Genomic DNA, 8,630 nt, shown 5'->3' with positions numbered 1-8,630 from the left:
TATTCTCAATTTCTACTTTTAAGCCACTAATACGAACAAGAGGGAAGGCCGAGGCCCCGGCCTATACCCCTTTCGCTATTATCGTTGTTTGTATAATAATCATCTTACATGATGGTTTAAATTCTAAATCTTTAATATCTGTAACTCTTTCATCTTTATTATTAGACAACTTTTCTTTAAAGCTAAGTGTGCCTTTATGCTCTTACTTCCAATGCTAATGTTAAATTCCCCTTTTGCTACAGTGAATCGATAGAAAAAGACAAGTAGCAAATGAAAGGAAGCTTTGATGGGCAACCGGTGAAGCAACTTATTCAAAGTTAGTACATGACGGAGAATGCACCATTTTTCTATACTAAATTACAATTTTATTTCTATTTAAAAGGGGAAAACTATAAACCAATCGTTGAGCCTAATAGATTTCTCTTGAATGGCTCTTCTTCTTTGTTTGGAGTGATACCTGTCTCTTGTGTGGAGTTTTTCTTACTTTATTCTCTCTTTCTAAATTACTACGTTTTTTTTTTGGATTTTTGTGTATTTATAAACCCTCAAGTTAACATAATTTAATTAATTTTATATATATCGATTTGTTTCCGGAAATAGAAGATGGTGAATTAGGTCATAAATTACTTTTTAACCATTTCAATTAGATTTTATATTAATGAAGCAAATTTTTAAGATAAAGTTTGTAATAATATTAACGAATGATTTAGTTTACTAATAATAAAAATCAAATGAAATAATATAGTTTAACTAAAAATATATAATTTATATAAAACTTAATATTAAAATGAATAATCTAAATTATAGAGTATCCAATTCTATGATATAAATAGTTTAACTATAATTTATAATAATAATAATAACTTTTGGTTGCTGCAAATGTGGAAAAACATTAAGAAATATATTTACGAAGAAAAATTGATTGCAATGTTACATCTTTTTGGACCGTTAATGGCCGACATTAACAATAACATTGCCATTTAAAAGGTGAAAAATCCTATATCTTTCTTTCATCAGAAACAAAACTAAGGAAGCTATAGAGGGCGGCAGCTATCATCTTCACCATCTTGGCCAGCTCCTAAGATATTGAACGTTATATCAAGCTGAATTCTATTGGAAGTCGACTGCTCCACAATAAATTGAGTTTCGAAGATGAGTTCTTCGAGTTGCCATTTTCCTTTAATTCTTTGCTCCTCTTTTATGCATCTTTGATCCTCCAGTATCTTTCCTATATCTGCTCTTTTTACTCGTGTGACCTTCACTTTAAAACTCTTCATTTTTGGTTTCAATACCTTCTTCTTCTCCTTGATCATGCCCCGGCACACCATTGTTATCGACTCAAGTTTGAAGAATCAAAAACTACGATTGAAATATAAACTGATCTTATATCAAAATTGCGCCTGAGGAAACAAAAACCAAATTGCAGAGGGACAGAGGCAAATAGAAATTGGAAGAGCCCGAGCCTCCCAAACTTCTAATGTCCCTAAGCTTTTTGGTTCCCCTCAATATCCAATCCCAACTCTATCACTGATGAAGAAAAACTATGGAGAAAATGAGGGAGAAGCATCATTTTTATAATGATGATAGAGGGTTGCGAGTCTAAAGGATCTTATGATTTTTCAACTGAAATCGAGCGATCTTTTAGGGCTTATTTTGGTGTCATATGATTTCAATATTGATTTTCTTTAATTAGCTTGTTCACGTTGATATGATTAGACTTTTTCTATAATATGACCTTAAATCATGCAAGTCAGAATATATTTATATACAATGAATTTGAGTTTATGTAAGTTTGTTTATATATTTTTAATATTTTTATGTATTTTTATTAGATTAACAGATATAATATTTTAGCAAAGTATGTTTAATTTTTATATAATATAATATAAAAAGTAAATAAATATAGGGTAAATCGTATAAATGATCAATGAAGTACTAGTAAGTTTATGTTTTCAGCACTGGAGTTTCAAAAGTAACGAAAATATGACTAACGTTATCATTTTGTAACAAATTGAACACTCAACCGCTAACAGTCACGGAAGTCTGATTTGGAACATTTGGTCGCTGAGTTGGAACTGTACCATCTTGACATCTTTTGACCAGCCACTTTAACTCCTATTTTAAAAAATATTTGCAATCCTAATTTTTTTGAAGAAGCAAAGATTGGATCCCTAAGACATGGCTGGTGTCAATGTTTCTAAGTATGCACATAGCACTGTACACAAAGATAAATACATGACCAGACCACTTCTACTCTTTATATGATAAACAACAAGAACAAAACCTAACAGGAATGAAAACAAAATTCAAAATACAAGATCCAATGGATATTGGCTTCCAATAAAAAATGCAAAGCTCCGAAGAACCTATGAAAGAGAAATACATGACCAGACCACTTCTACTCTTTATATGATCAAGTTCCCCAATTAACTTCCCCATTAACCTCTGCATGACAGAGGTTGAAGGGCCTTGATTAATAATGGAGGGTATTAAAACAAGGAGTTGAATCAAAATTTTTCAAGTTGAAAAGAAAAAAAAAACTAAAATATGCTTCTTTTCGAATGTGCACCATTTGATCTTAAAAGTTAACGTGGGAGTCAAATGGCTGGCTAAAGGGTGTCAATATGGCCAAATAATGTCAACTCAGTCGTCCAAATAGGTTACACCACACTTTCGTGACTATAATAACGATTGTTAACGATTCGATGACCAATTTATTACAAAACGATAATATTAGTGATCATTTTGTTATTGTTGAAACATCAGTGTTGAATATAGAAATATACTCATATTTCAATAACTATTTTATGTAATTTACCCATAAAAATAAAAAAAATAGTATATGTTGTGAACTTGAAAAAATAAAGAGTAAAGTACACAAATGGCTTCGACTATAAGGTGTTGTTTTGTTGAATACTTCAAATATTAGAATCAACAAAATGGTCCTTTCACTTTAGGCCATTGTTTTTGTTGAGTTTCCTAACTATTAAAAGTTACAAAATGGTCATTTGACTATTCATATGTTCTAAAGTCGTCATTTTTCATTAACAAAATTGATAGTTGTCAGAGCTGAACATTAACCAGCTGACTAAGATATGATAAAATCATTTTTTAATGATGTTTATTGGTACCGTCGTTGCTTTCAAACATTGGCTCGATGACATAATGTTTCAAACACCAACTCGACGAGATAATACAAACGAAGACCCGATCCACATATTACATCTCAAACGATTCTAAGACCATATATTATCACATCACAGTGAGCAGGTTAATATTCAACTACGTCCGTCAATTTTTTTAATGAAAAATGACAATTTAGAACATATGAATAGTCGGGTGGCTATTTTAAAACTTTTAATAGTATGATGACTCAATAAAGTAACATTCTAAAGTTGAGGGACTATTTTGTAACTTTTAATAGTCGGAGAGTTAAAAAATCAGTCCTATGCCCCTGTAGTCGAGAATCATCTATGTGCTTAACCTAAAAATAAATTAAACTCAAACTTTGAATATTGAAACTTAAATCAACTCAATATTTTAGCATATTATGTATAATTTAAATTGATTTAAATGTTCTTACATACTTTGAGATTCCAGTTTGCCGACATTGACATTCCCCCTGAAATTCGACATTAACAATAAAATAAAGAAACTATGATTTTCTTCTGTCAGAAATTGAAGTAAGGTAGCCACTGAAAGCGGCGGCTTTGTCGAAGTCTCCGTCTTGGCGAGCTCGTAAGATATTGAACATAATACTAAGACGAATACGATTAAAAGTGGATTGCTTCACAATCATTTGAGTTTCCAATCTTAGGTCATGGCATTGGCGTCTAACATCTCCAAACTTTTCTCCTATATCCCTTTGCTCCTCTCTTATACATTTTTGATCTTCCCTTATCTTTCCCATATCTGCTTTTATTCGTTGGACTCTCGTCTTCAAACTCTTCATTTTCGGCTTTGAAGATTTCTTCTCCTCCTTGATCATGCTCCGAGCCACCATTGTTATGGACTTGAGTTTGAAGAATCAAAGTTGAAACAGATTGAGATGTAAAGTTGGATTGCAATGAGTGAAATGCCATAACACTGGGTTTATATAACGAGTTCAATTATATCAAAAGCGCGCTGTGGAATTTGGAGGAAACAACTAGCGAACATGAAGAGAAACCGGGGGGAAAGGAGGAGAAATTATGAGTTTTAGAGCGAGGGCAGTCGGGCGTAAGGTTAAAGAATCGCATGGCGGATCGAACGATTTCGTTCATGTTTATTATGACTGAATCAGAGACTGCTGATTGGTTTAATCTTATTTTCAGTGGTCCCACACGAACAGTAATAAAATGTTTTTTTTACTCAACCGTTAAATAGTTAACGGCATTAAAATGAGTTGTTATATAGATGTAAAACAACATCGTTTTGGTGATATTTTTTAAAACGGCGTCGTTTTTAACACCGTTAACTATTTAACAACAGAGTGACCAAAATATGAGAAAGAATAAAGTTCGGTGACCAAAAAACTCAATGTATTAAGTTTAGTGATGAAATTGAAAAACTTTTAAAGTTAAAATAGGAGAGAGTAAAATTTTATGATGAAATTTGTAATTTTTCCATTTTTTAAAGACTTTAATCATTTGATAATTAATACTTAAACTTTCTTGCACATGTTATGCTCCAACATAAAATCTCTATAAATAACAACCATCATTTACTTAATCACATAGATTTTATCTCTAGAGACAAAAACCCTCCTACAAGAATTGGAAGTTGCTTGGTTTTTCAATCCTTCAAACAGGATTTTGAATCCTTCAATCTGTCGGGAGACAAGCATTGCAGCAACCTCCTCCTACAACAGCGACCGAATCACAGAAGAAGGATTCAAAAACCAAGCAACTTCCAAATCCTGTTGACGAGCTACCTTTGTCATGGCGTCCGCCACTTTGATCCTTTCACGATTAACATGTTATCAACTCTCCAATTCTGCTATAACAGAGCCAAGATATGCACCAAAATCGTGAGTTGGGCAGAACCATTATTGTACTGGTTAATCATCCTAATAGCGTCCAAACAATCATATTCCATAATCACTTGAGTAAAATCGAGTTCCCAAGCACACGAGAGGCCAAGCAGAATTTCCCAAAGTTCAGTTTCCACAACCGAACAAATGCCTATAAACTTAGAGAATCCACGAACCCAAATACCCTCAGAATTTTTTGTAGCACCACCTCATGAAGTGAAACCATTCTCTTTATTTCGAGCACAATCGGAGTTAATTTACCTAATTCTCCGGCGGAGGACTCCACCTCATAATCCTTGACGTCAAGACAGTTTGAACAGTTCTCTTTTCAGCTTCTGCAATAATTGCCCAGTAGGTTACCTCTTTCAGATACATGCAACGCTCAAGCAACGGACATGAGTCACCTGAAAACGAGTCAAAAAGAATGGAGTTGCGATGAAGCCAAAGATTTCACAAAGCTGCACTAAAAAGGATATCCCAATTCTGAACAACTCGAACAAACTCATTGGGTTTCGAAAGATCCATCACCATCCAAGCTTTCATATCCATAGAGAGAAACTCCTCAAGCCGATCCCTCTTGATCAAAACTAACCAGATCGATAAAGCTGTCGAACAACGCCTGATAATACGATCAATGTCTTCACTCGGATGGAAACAAACTGGACAGCTCCCATCCGAAGTGAAATGACGGCGCACCCTCTCCCAAGTTTATTATATTTTTTACTTAAAAAACATTTTCTTCCAAGTTTCCATTTAAAAAAAATTATTTTTATTATATTTCAGAAGTATACCCACCAACTTAAAGTTAAACTTTATTCCATTTTTTAATTGATTAATTCAATATCTAAACTTATAAAACCAAACTAATTAAAAAAAAAAACTCTTTTTTGTTGGCAAAATCAACGAGATAATGCGTTGAATTTTTTTTTTCACAAGAGCACTCCCATATAGGTCGCCAGGTGCTCCGGGCGACGTCCCTGTTAAATAAGGTAGGTGTAGGTCACCATGCACGCCCAGCGACCTACCAGGTCGCCATGCACGCCCAACGACCTAGGTAGGTCGCATGCAATCCATGTCGCCATGCAGTCCAGCTTGGCAAATGCCTGAACAATGTTGATGGTTTTGTTATCCATGCCGTCCATGCTTGGTTGTTGGTAATTTGCCTAGATATTGGTGCTTTATGGACCATGTGTAGGGTGGTAAATGTCAGGCGTTGGGTGAGTAATATAATACAATTATAATCATCATATATATTTTTTTAAATAGTTTAAATTTATTATAAGATAATATTTATTTAATTTTTTTATTAATAGATAACAAAACCACCAATATTCTTCAGACATTTGTCAAGCATGGATTGCATGGCGACATGGATTGCATGGCGACCTACCTAGGTCGTTGGGCGTGCATGGCGACCTGATAGGTCGCTGGGCGTGCATGGCGACCTACTTCATCTAATAGGGACGTCGTCCGGAGCACCTGGCGACCTATATGAGGACTGTAGAGATCATCACATATGAGTAATTAATCTGGCGAGGGCACTATCTCGTGAAAAAAAAATTCAACGCATTATCTCGTTGATTTTGTCCATTTTTGTTATATCTCTTCGATAAGTGGTTTTACTTCGGAATAAAACGAAAATATTTTTTTTTTTGAAAAAAGAAGATGGTGAACTTAGTCATAAATTACTTTTTGACAATTTCAACTAAATTTTATATTAATGAGGTGAAAAATTGTCAAGAGCTAACTTTTAAGATAAAATTTGTAACAATATTAATGAATGACTTAGTTTAATAATAAAAAATACAATTATATGGTTTAATTAAATTAAATTAAAATATGTTCCAAACTTGTCTTTTCTATTAAAAATTAGCGTCCGTTTGAGCTGGACGTTAATCTGTTAACTTGAATATGATAAAATCTTATCTCAAAATTGTTTGAACTATATTTTACATATTGACACTCCTTTTACATTATGTCGACAAGTCAGTGCATGGAACATTATATGGCAAGTCAGTGCTTGAAAGCAACAACGGTGTCAATAGACATCATTAAAATGTAATTTTATCATATCCCAATCAACAAGTTAACAACTCGTATGACCCAATTTTTTAACAAAAAGAAACAAGTTTGGAATGAATAGTTTAGTGAACATTTTTTAACTTTTAATAGTAGAGATACTTAATAAAATAGCATTCTATATTCAAATGACTATTTTGTAGCTTTTAATAATCGAAGTATTTAACAAAGTAACATCATATAGTCAGAGGGCATTTGGTACTTTACCCAAAATTACAAAACTTACTTTTGATTGCTGCAAATGTATAAAAACATTGAAAAATGCATTTACGAAGAAAAATTGATTTCGATCGACGATGGTCGACATTGATATTAACATTGACATTTAAAAGGGAAAAAAAACTATAGCTTTCTTTCATCAGAAACAAAACTAAGGAAGCAACCAAGGGAGACAACTATATCATCAACTGAGTTGGAAGCCGATTGCTTCACAATCAACTGAGTTCATCGTATTGACATTTAACATCTCACAACCTTTCTCCTATAAGCATTTTCCCCTTGCTTACGTATTTTTGATCTTCCATTACCTTTTTTATATCTGCTTGTTTAATTTGCGTAACCTTGACTTTAAAACTCTTCATTTTTGGTTTCAAACCCTTCTTCTTCTCCTTGATCATGCCTCTGGACACCATTGTTATCGACTCGAATTTGAAGAATCAAAATTGAAACAAACTGCGATTGAGATGTAAAATATCACACTGATTTTATACCAGAACCGCGCCTGGAATTTAGAGGAAAAGTGAAACAAAAATGTAAAGGGACAGAGCCAAATAGAAGATGGGAAGAGATCTACTCTCCCAAACTTCTTATGACCCTGAGCTTTTGATCCCTTATATTCAATCTCAATCTGGGAGAAAAGGAGGAAGAAACATCCTTTTATAGTGAGGCTAGTTGGCTATGTGATTAAAGAATGACATGTTTTTTCAGTTGAGATCGACCGATCTTTTAGGTTTTATTTTGGCGTTATATGACTAAATCAAAGAATATTGATTGCTGATTCACTTTAACATTAATTTTACTTAACGTTTTCATGATGATATAATTACACTATTTCTATAACATGACCTTAAATTATGTAAGTTAATTCTTATTTATATATAATTCATCAAAGTTTGTTTATATCTTTTTTTTAATAATCTGACATATATTTTATTAAATTTATGAATATAAAAAATTAATATTTTAGCATAGTATGTTTATTTTAATATAATATAAAATAAATGTTATAAACTTGTAAAAGAAAATTAAGCTCTTACTCAAAATATTAAAACTTGAATAAACTCATATTTTAGCATAATATGTATAATTAAATTGATTGCAATGTTATTACATATTTTGATATTCCAAATAGCCGAACTTCGACATTAACAATGAAATAAGGAAACCACTGAAGGCGGCAGCTTTATCGAAGTCGCCGTCTTGGCGAGCTCGTAAGATACTGAACATAATACTACGACGAATACGATTAAAAGTGGATTGCTTCACAATCATTTGAGTTTCCAATCTGAGGTCATGGCATTGGCGTCTAACATCTCCAAAC

At 32.9% G+C, this 8,630-nt stretch overlaps 1 long non-coding RNA gene across 1 annotated transcript; it reads right to left on the bottom strand.

The window, feature by feature from the left end:
• Positions 1-890: 890 nt before the first annotated feature.
• Positions 891-7,908, bottom strand: LOC120161699. The gene is made up of 2 exons (XR_005519497.1): positions 7,807-7,908; positions 891-1,359 (listed from the first exon to the last, which is right to left on the bottom strand). It is a non-coding gene; the product is annotated as an uncharacterized LOC120161699 (long non-coding RNA).
• Positions 7,909-8,630: the final 722 nt, after the last annotated feature.

Source organism: Hibiscus syriacus, unplaced genomic scaffold (genome assembly GCF_006381635.1).
Source record: "Hibiscus syriacus cultivar Baekdansim isolate YM2019G1 unplaced genomic scaffold, ASM638163v2 tig00111402_pilon, whole genome shotgun sequence".
Taxonomy (NCBI): domain Eukaryota; kingdom Viridiplantae; phylum Streptophyta; class Magnoliopsida; order Malvales; family Malvaceae; genus Hibiscus; species Hibiscus syriacus.
This window is presented reverse-complemented; position numbering and strand designations above follow the sequence as displayed.